Below are 15,038 nucleotides of genomic sequence, written 5' to 3'. Positions count from 1 at the left end.
CACAAACATTTGCTAAAGCGCATCGCGGCAAGGTTAGGCTGACATCAGCGACTAACGATCAGTTCCTCTGTGGGCTCAATGATTAGCTGCAGTAGCCTGGAGACTTTTCCAGCTTGTTTCCCTAAGTTGGTCAGACATGCAACATCACTGGCCTTCAAACTGCACTAACTACGTCCACTCTCTTCCATTCTCTCTGACTCCAAAAAGAGAAAAGACTTTTACAGACTAATTGATGATGCTAACAATGTGGTGAATGTGGGGCAGTTGAGGTGGACACAGTCTGGGGGAAGTTGTTTTCATACTCAAATGGAGTAACAACAGTAGTAGTATATCTTGCACTATTCTGTTCGAGCTCCCATGGGTGACACTCCTTACTTTGTCTGCACAGCCACACTGGCCATCACCACCTATGCTAACAACTTCTTCTCTTTATTCTCAAACAGCTGCAACAAGGCATGACTTCCTGAGCATGTGAGCATTTTTTCTTAGGAGAGAACCACAAAAATGTATCATTTTAGAACTATTGAATGTTTGCAGACTTTTTCATTCCCATTAGGAGTGTGTTTATTAACTGGAACGGACCGGTGTGAATGCTAAAAAGGAGCCTCTCTGCTTCGGAAACAGTTCACCCAACCCCCACCCACCCTTAATGCCCTCTGGGCTGCTGTGAGTTTGGATTAAGTTTGGGTGCCATGTTCCCTCCCTACTGAGCCCAGCCGTCATCCCTGCAAAACATACATGCAGAGTTTGTGTGCCATCGAGTGGTGCGTCAAAAAGAAGGCCACAGTCTTGCAGATAAATAGACTAGACTGATAAGGTAGAAAGAAAGCAAAGGCAAGAAAGGCTGGGCTTACAAATGATAAGGGAACGTGATGCGTAAGATATATCAAAATAAGCTTAACCGGATCCATATTACAACTCATCAGAGTGCTTTCTGTGATCCTAGTTAAAATATTTATACAGACTGAAACATCCATTTTGTAAAATAAAGGGTGAATCAATGCTAAAAGGTGTTAATATAACAGAATTGACATTATCCTTTTTAAACTCCCATTTTAATGCTTTCTAATTAAGGTATGAGTGCATGTGTGTGCCTGTGGTGTGTGTGTGTAAAGCAGTGGATCAATAATGGTAGTCTACTATGGTGACATCTGGGCTGGACAAAGAGTGCTGTTCCTTCCCCCGGCAGCTCTCCCCTTCTCTCTCTCTCCCTCTGCCTCTCAATCCCTGATCACAGCCACGTGGTTCTCTGGGCTATTTCTCCCAGCTAAGCTTATTTCTCTTCTTTAATCCCGCAGCAATCACAGCAACAATGCCAAGCGTCGGTTCACAGACGCAGGCAAAAATCTATTAACTATGATCACTATGTCAGCTCCAACCTGATAAGCACTGCTAATGAATCCTGCACATTCAGCTCAGCGCTGTGTGTTCGTGATTGTTATTTCATTGGATCATCAATAATGTGTAAGATGGAAAATCAACATGAGTGCCAGTGATGGATAATGCAGCTTGTAATGTAGTGAATGGGCATCCATTTGGTCAGAAGTGAAATTCTACTTTCTGTGACAAAAAAAAAAAAACACAACACATCGCATTCAATTCATCTGATGGGATCAGGAGGAGCTCTGAGGCTGCTTGCATCACTGCAGGCCCGGGCTGCTGCGAGTGTCCTCACTTAATGCAAACAGAGTTGTACTGATAAATGGGGTCGATACCCATCCCTGATTATCAGATCATCAGCCACTCAGTGTGGTCCACCTCTCATTTAAATGATGCTTCCAGCCTTTGCACTGAAGATGAAATTATTATCTACTGGTGCATTTTCTATTAGTAGTGGTAGTAACAGTCTGACCATGCAAAGTAGTCAAAAAACAAATATTGTATATATGAGATAAAGAGAAAAAAGCTTCATGCACAAACACAAAAAGTCATGACACACTTGCACTAATTTCCTGTATTTTAATAATTTAGCACAGTTGCCAATTTTGATATCTGTTACATATCAAATGTTTTATTAATTGACACTTTTTTAAGTATTTTTAGTTCAGTTAAAAGGAGCAGTGTGTGGCTGAAACTTCTCCTGCTTAGGATTCCATCAATGTTCATGTTCAGGAGGTTTTTACTGGGAGCCGAATTATCTGTAGAGATCTCTTCCTCTCCAAAACAAATGAACCTAGTGATTGAAACTGCCAAAAAAGCACTTTATAAAGCAGTTCCACATTAAAAAAAATCTGTGTTTTTCCAAGGCTGCTCTTCGCGGAGGAGTGGCTAGGGTGGCTGATGCAAAAACATAAAAACACAAAAACACAAATGGCCCTATCTAGAGCCAGAGTTTAGTTTGTTCGTTCTGGGCTACTGTAGAAACATGGCAGTGCAACATGGCGTACTCTGTAGATGAGGACCTGCTCCCTATGGAGACAATATATCACCCTGGACTTTTAAGATACAATATTCCAATTAGAGAAAAACATGTTTGGCTAACTACTTACTCTAAAATACATTTATTTCTTCTTTCATCACTAAAACAGTCAGGACTAGTGATCTCAACATTGAATGTGCCCTTTGTTCTTACTTCAACATTTAGTGTCAACTTTATTTCATGTAAGCTCTATTTACACTAATGAGTGTGTTGTCACTCACTGTTTGCATTAAACTGCCGATGATAAACAATGGAAAATATGGTGATGTATTTACAATGTCGCCTTTTGCAATGTTTATTGAGGAAAAAAAAAAGCCTACAACTAATTAGCGTGGGTTGTTTCCACACCCACATTCAGCTGTTGTTCCTTTGGGTAATAACAGGGGCTGTATAAATAACACTGTGATCTTTTTATCTGTTATTCAAAAACATCAGTATGAGGCTACATTAAGTGATTACAGTGAACAAAATTAAGTTTTCTTTACCTTAACTGACTTCAATTTCTGAACATCTCCTCCTTTATGCTAATAGACTGTTTACACAATTTGTCTTTTAGAGGATTTTTCGTTGTCTGTTTTGTCTGCTTTAAGCACAGTAGTAGTCTGTGACTGCAGTGACAGCCACATTTCCAAACTTGATAAACTGCCCCAGATATATCTATATTCACACACTGTTATATGTATACTGTTTTCTATCTGAAGTCTGCATAGAGCTCTAATGATCAACTAGTCTGAAAATATCCACATAGTATGGCTTTAATAGGGGAGTAGTTGAGTCCCACGATGGCATGCTCTATCAGAGGGGTTTTCCGCCACTTCTGGTGAAAATAAACAACAAATTTTTCTCATGATGGTAAGTATGATGATAACAATCTTCGCATGAAATCTCAACTATTGGCAGCTGTTGGGAAAAAGTACCAAAACATATGCAACACCAATGCCACGTTCCTCTCCCCTCTCCCCACCAGCATGGGCCAAGGCTAAAAGGGCCCTGAGCCCCGCCCCCACCTCCCCTACCCCCCACCAAGTCTGACCCTGCTCCTATCTTAATCCTCCGATTACTACATCATTTTCTTCAGGTCTAATTTAGACAGCTATCAGGCCCCACAGCTCACTACCTGGACAGTGCTTCTGGGCTTGGCAGAGCCTCTATTGATCCTTATGGGTGGGGAGGATGAAAGTGTGACCCAAATAAAAGGATTAACTACCCACCTGTTAGCAAAGTTGCATGAAAACTGAGCTACCAAGAATGTTTTAGTGATTAGTAAATGGACATATACATGTACTGAACATGCGTAGGATGACAGTAGCAGGAAATGTAAATTCCTTGTGATTATCCTAGGCAGTAAGCAATATGTTTCCCATGGAGGGCTCATTTATAATTTAATCCAGGAGCTTGGTGTTTCTAGGCTAACACAGAGAGATTGCCCTTTCAGAGTGGAAACCCCCACCATGCAGCAGGGAATCAATGCCGTCACCACAGAACAGACACTAGACTCCATAGTATTTCCATTTTTTGTTTCATAGCCCAAAAAAGGAACAGCTGTTGAAATGGGTTTGCACTTGTTGTTTGCTGCCTCTCTCCATAATCCAACCTCAATATGCCACAGAAAGTTATTTAAGCCTGCGAAGGCAGTTACATCTTTGCTTTCATGTAGGAAGGTTTGATACGATCTAAGAAGAGATGAGATAAGGAACAGAAAGAACAGGACTCGCAGCCTGACTGACTCAGTGTCTGTTTTGTGACTTGATGTCTTCGCTTTTGTTCATATTCATTCTCATTCAGAGCCACCCAACATTAACATGGGCGGTTTGGATAGAGATGAAGAAGTCAAGAGTCAGAGCAGGGTAGCAACTACACTCTAAAAAGGACTGAATGGATTTGATCTATGACATAAGTATGCAACTAACTCGCTCTGGATCTCCTCCAGACATGAATTCCACAAGGTGCTGGAAACCACCCACAGAGACCTCGGTCCATGCTAACACTCGTCAGTACTTCATTACAAAAAACAGGAGATCTACACACTTAAGCCACTCCCATTAACCACAACAGTACAGAGATACTAACCAGGAGATGCACCTGCAGGAGTAAATATAAACCTGTTGAAAAAACAAGAGAAAAAGATTATTTTGCCGACCCTGATCACAAGCCCAGTACTATTCTTGAACCTGCATTTCGGGATCTCTTGGCCACTTAGGGGCAGCAGAAACAAGCTGTAACGACAACATTGACATACTGTAGTATTAGGCTGCATTCACACTAAATATGGCGCTGCAGCAATTAGCCGCAGGGTTGTGCGGTACTTTGGAAGCGCCACTTAAAAGGCCCATTTGTGGGAGTGTGGAGAGTGGAGAGAAAGCCAATCTCCCCATCTCAGCAACAGAGTATTTGTCTTCAGTCAGTTTGTTTATCTTGGCTTACAAGATCTGTAGGATTCCTTTTGATTATAATTACTGTAGTATTTCTACTGCCACAAAAGACAAACACATACCAACAAAGCAAGCGCTCTCCTTTGAAGGATGGTACATACAAGCCATTATGCTGCTTCACTGTTCTGTATAAAAGGTACAATAATTATAAAATGGGGGGACAGCATTGTCTCACCTTTAAGGTAGCATTGGAGATAGTAACAGTGCCAAAACAAGGCCTGTATAAAAGAGACAACCAGCAGAAAGCGACCATGGGCAGCACAGGTGTGACGTTTTATGACGTGTTATACGTGCTATCCACCGTGGAAGATTTAAAAACTGCGTGATAGCAGTTAGCAGCTAACTAAAAGAAGAAGAACAGCCGTTGAAAATGTCTGCACATTGGGAAAACAAGGTCCAGGGGCTCCTTCCCCTCCGAGGAGAGAACGAGGTCAGCTGCCATATAACAGGGATGGTAAACGATTTGTTATTGCCATGTTGATGCCATTGTTATTGTTTACAAAGCGCTGCCGATGTGTATGTTATACGTCAAACTAGGGGCCGAGGCTGTTGTGTTACATGCCGGCGTCACGCCTCTTTTGCTATTTTGAGAATTTCTTTGCTGGAAAAACAAAACAGTGAAGTTGCACGGCAGAGAAACCAAAACAATAGCCTGAAAGTCGCCATAGATCTCTGTAGAACTGAGGGGAACTGCAAAGCTGGGTGATTGTTTCCTGTGCATTCACTACTTTGAGCAACACGTTCCATGTTACACACAGTAATCTGATCCATTTTTGATATTTATTTTTATTATAGCAGCTTTAATATTAACTGCTGAGTCAGGCAAAATGAGCAGAACCACCAACTTATATCAATTAGTTAAGAAAAGGTTAAAGAAAAAAAAGTTTGCCCCAAATATAGCTCAGTAATATTACCTAAAAAATCTCCTATGACAGAGTCTTTATAGTGCTGAACCCCCCCCTCTCAGTTGGTGAAGGTAAATGACTATGTCCATGGTGAAAAGGCACAAGGCAGTAATGAGTAATGAAAACAGCCGAGTTAGTGCTGCCATTCAGTAAAGGGCCTGCTGCTGTGGAATGTGAGGCGCCATTCATTCACATGGGTTAAAAATGCATTTCTGCCACCACAAAGCCCTGCCTTGTCCTCATTGTTTCTCACCACACCAATAAAACACTTCCACATTCTGAAGGGAGAAGACAAAAAAAAAAATTAAATTGCTAATTTTACTCCTACAGATACAGGAAAAAGGGGGGGTGGGGGTGTGCGAGGGGTGGTTGAACTTTGAAAAAAAAAAAAAAGAAGAAAGGTCTTTGGAGGAGATAAACAGTCATGGCAGAGTTGAAAGTTTGATCACGATAAGCGCGGAGATGGAAAAGTAAGCACACGAGCTGCTTACAAAAGACAAACAAAAAGTCCTATTGACAAAAGCCCAATGTATGCGGCAGTTATTCAGCGTATGAAAGGAGACACAAGGGTGGAAGGCAATCAAATACAAAAAGCTTCGCTCGAGTCATGTGTGAGCTCTCGAGGGATCTGTTGGTGAATATGAGGCATCTGCGACAGGCTCTATTAAAAAACAAATCCCATTCTGCAACTGCGGCAGGAGCTTGATCCAACATGAATCACATTTGTTAAAGTCAACTGATAGCCACAGCATGTCACATTTAAACACAGGCCTAGTCCTCTTTTGCTTCGCTTGACAATGCTCAACAAGTGATCTCAGACAGTGTTTGGACACTTGTATGACATAATCATCTAAGAAAAAAAAAATACACCCACACTGTGGCTTTCCCTTAAACACACGTGAAAAAAACAAGCATGACCTAAAGTCTGTCAGCGCTGAAGAATTTGCCTACGATTTCCCAAAAGCCTCACACACACACACTAAATGTGTTTACCTTCAAATCTATTCTTCTATTCACGGGTTGGAGAACAGGTGGCGCTCTTAAGGACTATTTATTATCCAACAGTCAATTTGGGGAAGTTGGATCATTTATTGTTGTGCAGTGTTGCATTCGCTGGAATAACCACAGAGTGGGAGCAGCAGGCTGTGAAAGAAATGTTTAACATAATGTCTGAAATCTGACATAGGGGAGACAATGTAATCCTGTCTGCAAAACAACACTCTGTCTCTTCCTCCCTCCCTCCCCTCTCTATCTCTCTTTCTCTTTCTGTATGCGACCTTACACACAAGAAAACACTGTATCTTTACACAACTGGGGAGAAAGACAGAGCACCACAGAAAGACAATATCAAAGGAGAGGGTGGAGAAATGCTGTCAAGTACGGAAAGCTCACAGCTGATGATCCCAAGCTCACTGTGAGTTTGTAAAAAGATCACTACTGGAATACTACACAGAGTACAATGTTCATATCACCAAGTTAAAAAAAACACCAAACTCACTCAAGTGCACACAACAGGAATGTCATAGTGAGTGAGTGTGTGTGTGTGTGTGTGTATGTGTGTGTGTGTGTGTGTGTGTGTGTGTGTGTCAGTCTACTATCTGAAGCCAAAATCCCAACAACACCAGATAACACAATGCCCAAGTTTCTCTCAACATCATTTGAATACCTTAAATTATAAACAACATGAATGTGAGCGTGCTTTGACACGGGTGCGCGCGCCCGTACACGCACGCGCGCACTGTCTTCTCTCTCTCTCTCTCTCTCTCTCGGTACTGCAAACTCTGCTTTTACATAACTATCTCCTCTGATACTCCAGCCTGCCCCTGAGGGAGGATCCCCATGACAATCCCATAATATACCTATAATAGGTATCTTTAATGTTTAATAGCTTTTATTGTGACCTTTATGGATTTCTGTTGCTATTATCACCTATGGCATGGCTATTAATTCCACTCCTGCTGCTGCTTTGGAAGTTTAAAGCGCTCTTGTGATACTCTATAACACTGTTATGTCGGCTGTAATATCAATATCAAACTCCTTTAAAGAACTTCACCCTTCCTAAATTTGCCATATGATTGCTCTTTGTGCGCAAGGTTCCACTCTGTTATCAAACATTCCTCAAAATGACCCTTGTCTCCAGTGTAGCACATGCACTTCTGCTGCCCGTTTTTTGTAATCAGTCCTCTTTAACACTCTTAAAGGAAAGCACTGGGTTAAAAAGCAAAGAGTGTGTACTAATAGCCAAAGCTCGCGCTACAGCAGCAGCAGCCCGATGAACGCACCCTCAAAATAACAAACAATGATAATTATATACAGTCACTTCCTTACCAGTTAAAGCACCGCTGAGCTCAAACACACACTCACAGAAAAAAAAAGAAGGACCGGTGCAGCTCTCCAAAAAAAGCAAATATAAAGAGTCCAGATCCGGCACAGATATGAGGAGACACACTGTATCTTCCAGTGCGGCGACTGACAACAGCGACCCGGGGTTCAACTCTGGGAGAAAACGGTGCTGAATTATTATGATGTGTGGTGAATTCCTCTCTCCTTGTGTTAGACAACAGTACAGGTTCCTCTCTCTCTCTCTCTCTCTCTCTCTCTCTCTCTCTCTCTCTCTCTCTCTCTCTGCTCCCCGCGCTGCTTCTCTGTGTCTCTCGCTCCTGTCTCTTGTCGTTTCACTGGCGCTGCCTTCAGGTGTTGTCGGAAATGTCGCCACTCGGGGAGGAAAACTGGCAAACGGTGGGAATTCCGGGGTAAATCCAGTATGGTGATTAGCTCATTATCTCTATCAACACAATATTTGCGTACACACTATCTATAATTAATATTTGATATAGCCTACCTATCTTATGTGTCTTGAATCAGGGGTCCAGGATGAGGGCATTGCATTGTGGGATACTGGGCGTGTTAATAATATGCTATTGTGAAAGAAGTATTCAAATTTAACAAAATTATTAGCATAAACATGAAAGTTAAAGTACTAGTTCTGCATAATGACTCATTTCAGACTTATATATATGATATTATTGGATTATAATACTGGTGCATTCATGTGTACAACAGTTTAATGTTGCAGCAAGTAAATGTGGAGCTTTTTTTCTTTTTTAAATTATTTATTTATTTATTTTTAATTTTATATACTAGGGGAAATCATTTTTTTCATTCTGTTGTCAATGCTGGGTTGTTTAACCTATAATAATATATCACACTTTATTAGTTGACTCATATTTTATATTAATAATCTAAATCTACAAAGTGATCAATAAATGTGGTGGAGTAAAAAGTACAATATTGGCCTCCAAAATGCAGGGAAGTATCAGTATAAAGTAGCATAAAGCTTAACTAATAAAATAGTTTTGCCTTAAAATCATACTTGAGTAAATGTACTTCATTACATTTCACCACTGATTATAAGGAAGGGTCATTAGAGTTGAAATGATTCCTCAATTACTCAACTGGGCGGTCAAAAGAAAATTAATCAGCAAATTTATTTTGATGAGTAAATAATTGATTGATTGAACATTTCCTGCTTCCAAATTCTACAAGTTGTCATATTGTGGAATATGATTTTTGGACTTTTGGTCAGAGAAAACAATGACAGACTGTAGAGATGTCCTTTTTTTAATATTTAAAGTAGATTAATCGATAAAAGTTTAAAAAACAATCAATAGATCATCTAAAAATAGAAATAATATGTTGATTTAGATTAGAATGTAATATTTTGTTTGCATATAATGCATATTAATTTAGTGAAGTCTGACTTTTTCCAGGGATATTGTTTGGGACCTGTGCCCACTCCATTTCCCATGATTCCCTCACCTATTTAAAGGAAGTGCCCTGAGACGGCTCACGTACATGGTCCTGTGATAAAACACATGTGACCATCCGACATCCCTAAAGTCACATCAGAGAGTACGGCTCCCTTTCCTGTCTCAGATAAAGAAGACACTTCTGATCAAACTCCTGCGATTCAATCATATAAATATCGGAGCTTATGGGAGCACTTGAACGCAGCACGAATGGAAAGAAGCCCTGTGTGTGTGTGTGTGTGTGTGTGTGTGTGTGTGTGTGTGTGTGTGTGTGTGTGTGTGAGTGAAACACCGAGGACAAGATCGAGGGCGAGAGAAAAAAAGGAGAAGCAGAAAAGTTTGTCACCAAACCTCAGTCCACACACATAACAGAGGTCACACCATTTCACCACGTCTCTGTCTCATGTATGTCTCCATCGCTTCCTATCAGCGGGATCAGCTGCTGTGTTCATGTGCGTGTGTGTTTAGTCTAAAGTGTCCACAGAAGAGAAGAGAAGAGGCGACGCTGAACAACTGTCCCCAGCTCACCAGCACTCCCTCCACCATGCATGCGCACTCGGCTCCGTGCGTAAAAAGACGTGAGTTTTTGGCACGGGGGGGGGGGGGGGGGGTAGATAGCACTATCTGTAATCGGGCTCACTTTTGCCCACATACCCTCATTTTGGTAGTCACCTGTACGTACACGTCCTATAATCAGAATCAGAATCAGAATCAGAAATACTTTATTGATCCCCGAGGGGAAATTATTTATGTTACAGGTGCTCCTTGCAAGAGAGGAAAGATACGTGAAAATATAAGAAATTTAAACAATAGTATTTACAAATATATAGTTAAATAAACAGGAATTATTAACAAACATAAACGTAAATAAATATATATATATACATATATATATTGTAAACTGAACAAGATTATTTACACAAACAGAATAAACAGAATATATACAGTCAATCTATAGTGGAGTTAAAGAGGTCGCAGAACACGTCATTAATTCGGATTGTCTTGCACGAGCCCCCCCGCGCAGCTTAGTCCCATTGTGTCCCTCTGCCATAACAGCAGGCTCACATCCTGTAGGTGCATCATCATTTGAGGGGGGAAAAAGTTACATGCACAGACCCCCCCACCCACTCACCACCCCATCACACCCACACACGACCCGCCCCCCCCCCCCCCCCTCCCCTTACTCCTCCCTCGCCACATNGCAGAGATCTTCCAGCGGTTTCAGATCCTCATATTAAATACATGAAGAGCAGTTCCGGCTGCTGGCACCTGTGCCTTGCTCAGTGGCAGTTGTGCCATGTCTATTATGTAGGACACGTCTTCCTAATATGGATATACCCCCCCTTCACCCCTCCCTAACGTCCACCTCCACCCTGTGTGTCTGTCTCCGTGCGAATAAAACAATCTTTCAAATAATAAAAAAAAGAAAATATCCATCCATCTTCTAGATATCCCTGCACTGTGCCATTTCTTTTTTTATCCCTCTCACACTTTTATTGTTACCACAAATCTGTCTGTCCGATGCTGCGGTGATAGGAGTGTGTGTCCAAAAAAAAAAAAAAAAATTACTCAAGGAAGAGATGAGTGTGTAGCCCATGGTGAGCTGGTGGAAAGTTTGCTTAACCTCAGGAAGCATTACGACTCCGGCCATTCTCAGTTTATTCCCACATTTCTTGTTAGAATAACTGACTTTAGGCATCTTTTTAAAGCCTGACATTAAGTCCAGCGACTCACATTTATCTCAAGTATCATTAAACTGCTGCAACTTCTAAAACGCCTGTAAAAAGTGGGAATTATAAATGATTATTCCACACACTTCTCGCTCTTGTGCCTTGAGATGATCACCGTCAGGAGGTCATACGAGATTTTTTTCCTCTTCTTTAATCAACCACTACACCCTTGCCTGCATGTAACCTATTTATAAATCAAGATCCGACAACCGCCTTCCACCTACAGCCCATTCACAGCCCGGGAGGTGGTCCGCTGCTACGCTGCGTATAGAGAGGAGGAAATGTGCGTACCTGCTTTATCCAAAAGAATAATCCAGGGTGACTTCAAGAAGCGCAGACAATCCTAAAGGTGAAAGCATGCTCTTTGCAGTGTATGCTGAAGTGCATGATTGAGTAGGGCGAGTCCATTCTGTCCCGCGGGGGTGGACAGAGATTCCTCGCGGCGATTATTTCCATATCTTTAATACGTTTCGCGTTGAAATTAAACACACACACTCACATGTTTGATTTCAACCACAGCAACCACCGTGGTAAAAATGCTACCTTGTTGCCTCCGTGCGTGTTTCCTTAATTTCCTGACACCCCTTTTCCGTGGCCGAATGGTTTCTCCCGCATTAAATGGAACTATCTGCTATTGTCTCATCAGCGAAAAGTTGTTGATACTGCCAGGGACTCAAAAAAGTGTGTTAAGAGTGTGAGGGTGTCCACCATGTCGATTTTTGGTGATATTTTAAATCATGTAAAGGCAAAGCTGAAGGATAACGTCATAGATGTTGATGTCATTCAAAGCAGTGTCATTATAAAGATAGCTGAGGAGTCATCCTCCTTGAGCCACCCTGTTGCAACACCCAGGCAGCTGCTTGTGAGGGGGAAATATTTTAAGTGGAAATGCAGTGTAGCATTATCTCATTGTAATGAGCAGAATCCCAATAACATATTACTAAATTAAACTCTAAATAACTTGATTATATATAAATATGAAACACACATAAATCCATTGTTACATTACTCAACCATCATATTACCATCCTGTGCCATCAAGACACTGATTTTAAAGCTGAAAAGCCCTGAAAGAAAATGAAACTGCATTCAAACAATGTACATTTGTCCTACTTCTACAGGCAGAGTTTCCCCTGTTTTTGATACCGTCCGTCGGAATGCATGACCACAGTCTCACTATATTTTCAGTCGAGCAGGTTTTCAATCCTGTTCCACACACACACACTCTTGACAATGCCAAACAAAATAACAGCAACAACAACCCAAGGTCAATCTATGCTCGAAAGTTAATCGCATAATAACTGCAACATTGTAACAATACACATGTTGCTGCCAGTTGTAGCTCTAATAAAACATCATTTTGTGCTCCAGAAAAAGTTAGTTGATTAATAAGGTTCTGTGTTACATAAGATGAGTAAATGCCAGACAAAAAGAGAGTTAAAGTGAACTCCCTTGCAGGACTGGAATATCTGGAAAATCGTGGAAAATAAACGTGATAACTCAGTGATGCAAAAATGTTTGAGCAACTGTGGTTATTCAGCCAGTAAATCTGATTTAATCTAATTATGGATCAGTGTCTTTTGCAACACTTTTAATTTGTCACAATCTACATATAACATCCCCAAAATGTATACATTTTCCAGGCATTAAGAGCAGATTTTTTTCAACACTGCTGTTAAGATGCACTCCAGCTTATTGTTTGTTGAAGTCATGTGTAATAACTGTCACTCCACGGCGTTGCTGTGGGTGTGCAGAGGTCAGGCTTGTTTGCTCAGCATGCGTGCAGTAAGAGGGAGCCATGTTGCTGACTGGTGATGTGCCAGTGAGTTAAGACACACAGACATCTTATCAGCAAAGAGCCCTTGAATTGTAACGGCAGTGCTTTAAACATGCAGCCCCCGGAGCTCCACGGGGGCTCCCTTAGCATTTGCACACGTATACTGAAGACACACAAACACAGACCTACACACTGACCGATGAGTATCATGTAAGCCCTAAAATGCATCGCTGCTTCCTCAAATATCTGCTGATATCCAAACACATCTGTATGTGTGCATACATGCCCGTGCAGATGAGCGTACAAGACTGTTAAGTAAGTCGTTATGTCCTTGATGACACATGATCTGCTCAGCTGTACACACACATAAAAACACACTAGTAGCCCCTCCAGCACACAGACACACACCCATATCTACTAAAATGCAGCCCTGCATTCTTGAAATGTGATCTGCTCGCGCACGCACACACCCACACCCGTGCACATGCATGTGGACTTCCTCACACACAGACAAACACACACGTACACACACACACATTAAGATATATGTTTAACATGGCTACTTAAGGACGTCATTCCACGCTTTGACAAATGTGACACTCCCATGCACACACACACACACACACACACACACACACACACACACACACACACACACACACACACTCCTTTTACAACTGACGCTCCTTATTACATGCATGGAAAGAAAATCTCTTCTCACACCCATGAACGTAATAACAAACACACAGCACATTAGTGGTACGTCGTTACAACACAATGAACAGAGCCTCCCTGCTCTCTCTCTCTCTCCCTGTAGTGTGTGAGTCACTGTTCAGATACTTCCTGTTATAAGAGAGCAGTCTTTAAAACAGCCTCCCTCTCTCTCTCTCTCTCTCTCTCTCTCTCTCTCTCTCTCTCTCTCTCTCTCTCTCTCCACTCCTGCTTTCCAAGTCAGAGGGAATGTCAGGCCAAACACACACCAAGGTGTCCTCTCCCCTCTCTCTTTTTTTTACTCCCTCTCTCTTTTCTCTCTGAGCCGTTCGGCAGAGAAGCCTCCCTGTCTTTCGTCAAACGCCCTTCAGTCTGCAGGGTCACCCACTCAGCATTTTAAAACATACCTCAGTGAACCCTCACCTTTAAAAACCTACTGTACCAGCTGTGCAGACGCACACTACAATGCATGCATGCATTTTGCACACTATTGCATGCATAGCTGCTCGTTGGTGCGTGGCAGACACAAACGCACACCTCGGGGCGGCTCTTATAATAGCTGCCCGTGATATCAAATGCAAGGATGTGCATTGTTGTAACGGCAGCACTGATTTATATTACGGGATGTGGTGTGTGTGCATGTTAGACCACAGGTTGAATTGTACTTAATAAAAGAAGAAAAATAAGTTACTTGAAAAATGCTGCTGAGTTAGAAGTGCATATGGGTTTGTAGGTTTTATACATGTGGATATGCGGGTGAATGTAGATGTGTATGTATAAAGATGTGTTAGACCTGTGCAGGAGGAAGAGCATACTCCTGGAACTGAGGGTGGAGGACTGAAAGTTTACCCGAGGATTGAGTTGCAGCCCACAGCCATTATGGCTCTTCCCTTTTCCTGTGCACATGCACATGTACATGCAAATAAAAAACTGAAAAAGGGTTTACGTAAAAAATATGTAAGGGATTTTGCACACTCTATGATGTGACCTTTTGCAATCAAAATAAAATGGGAAAAAAATGCTGATATACTTTGAGTACTGGTGTTAAATTGTGCAACAACCATAGGGTAATTTATTGTCCATGTATTCTATCACACTGTCTGCATAAAAATATAATTCTGATATATATCAATAAAATATTTCCTTTTTCGAAGGCGTTCACACAGTCTTTTCTGACTTCATTTGTGCTCGTTTTATGACCCACTTTTCTTAAATGCTTCAATAAAGTTGATACTGCTCTCATCTTAAAATGGCT

General features: G+C 41.5%; 1 protein-coding gene across 3 annotated transcripts in view; it reads right to left on the bottom strand.

Annotated features, from left to right (window-relative positions):
• Positions 1-11,663, bottom strand: part of LOC126391644 (zinc finger protein 516-like) — a 56,784-nt gene extending 45,121 nt beyond the window's left edge. Inside the window, exon 1 of one of the 3 annotated variants that reach the window (XM_050046535.1) lies at positions 11,587-11,663. The gene's annotated coding sequence lies outside the window, so the exon portion shown is untranslated. Of the gene's footprint in view, positions 1-8,084; positions 10,091-11,586 lie in introns of those variants that run through there. The other 2 variants (XM_050046534.1, XM_050046536.1) reach the window with 2 other exon arrangements.
• Positions 11,664-15,038: the final 3,375 nt, after the last annotated feature.

This window comes from Epinephelus moara, chromosome 6 (genome assembly GCF_006386435.1).
Source record: "Epinephelus moara isolate mb chromosome 6, YSFRI_EMoa_1.0, whole genome shotgun sequence".
In the NCBI taxonomy this organism is placed as follows: Eukaryota; Metazoa; Chordata; class Actinopteri; order Perciformes; family Serranidae; genus Epinephelus; species Epinephelus moara.
This window is presented reverse-complemented; position numbering and strand designations above follow the sequence as displayed.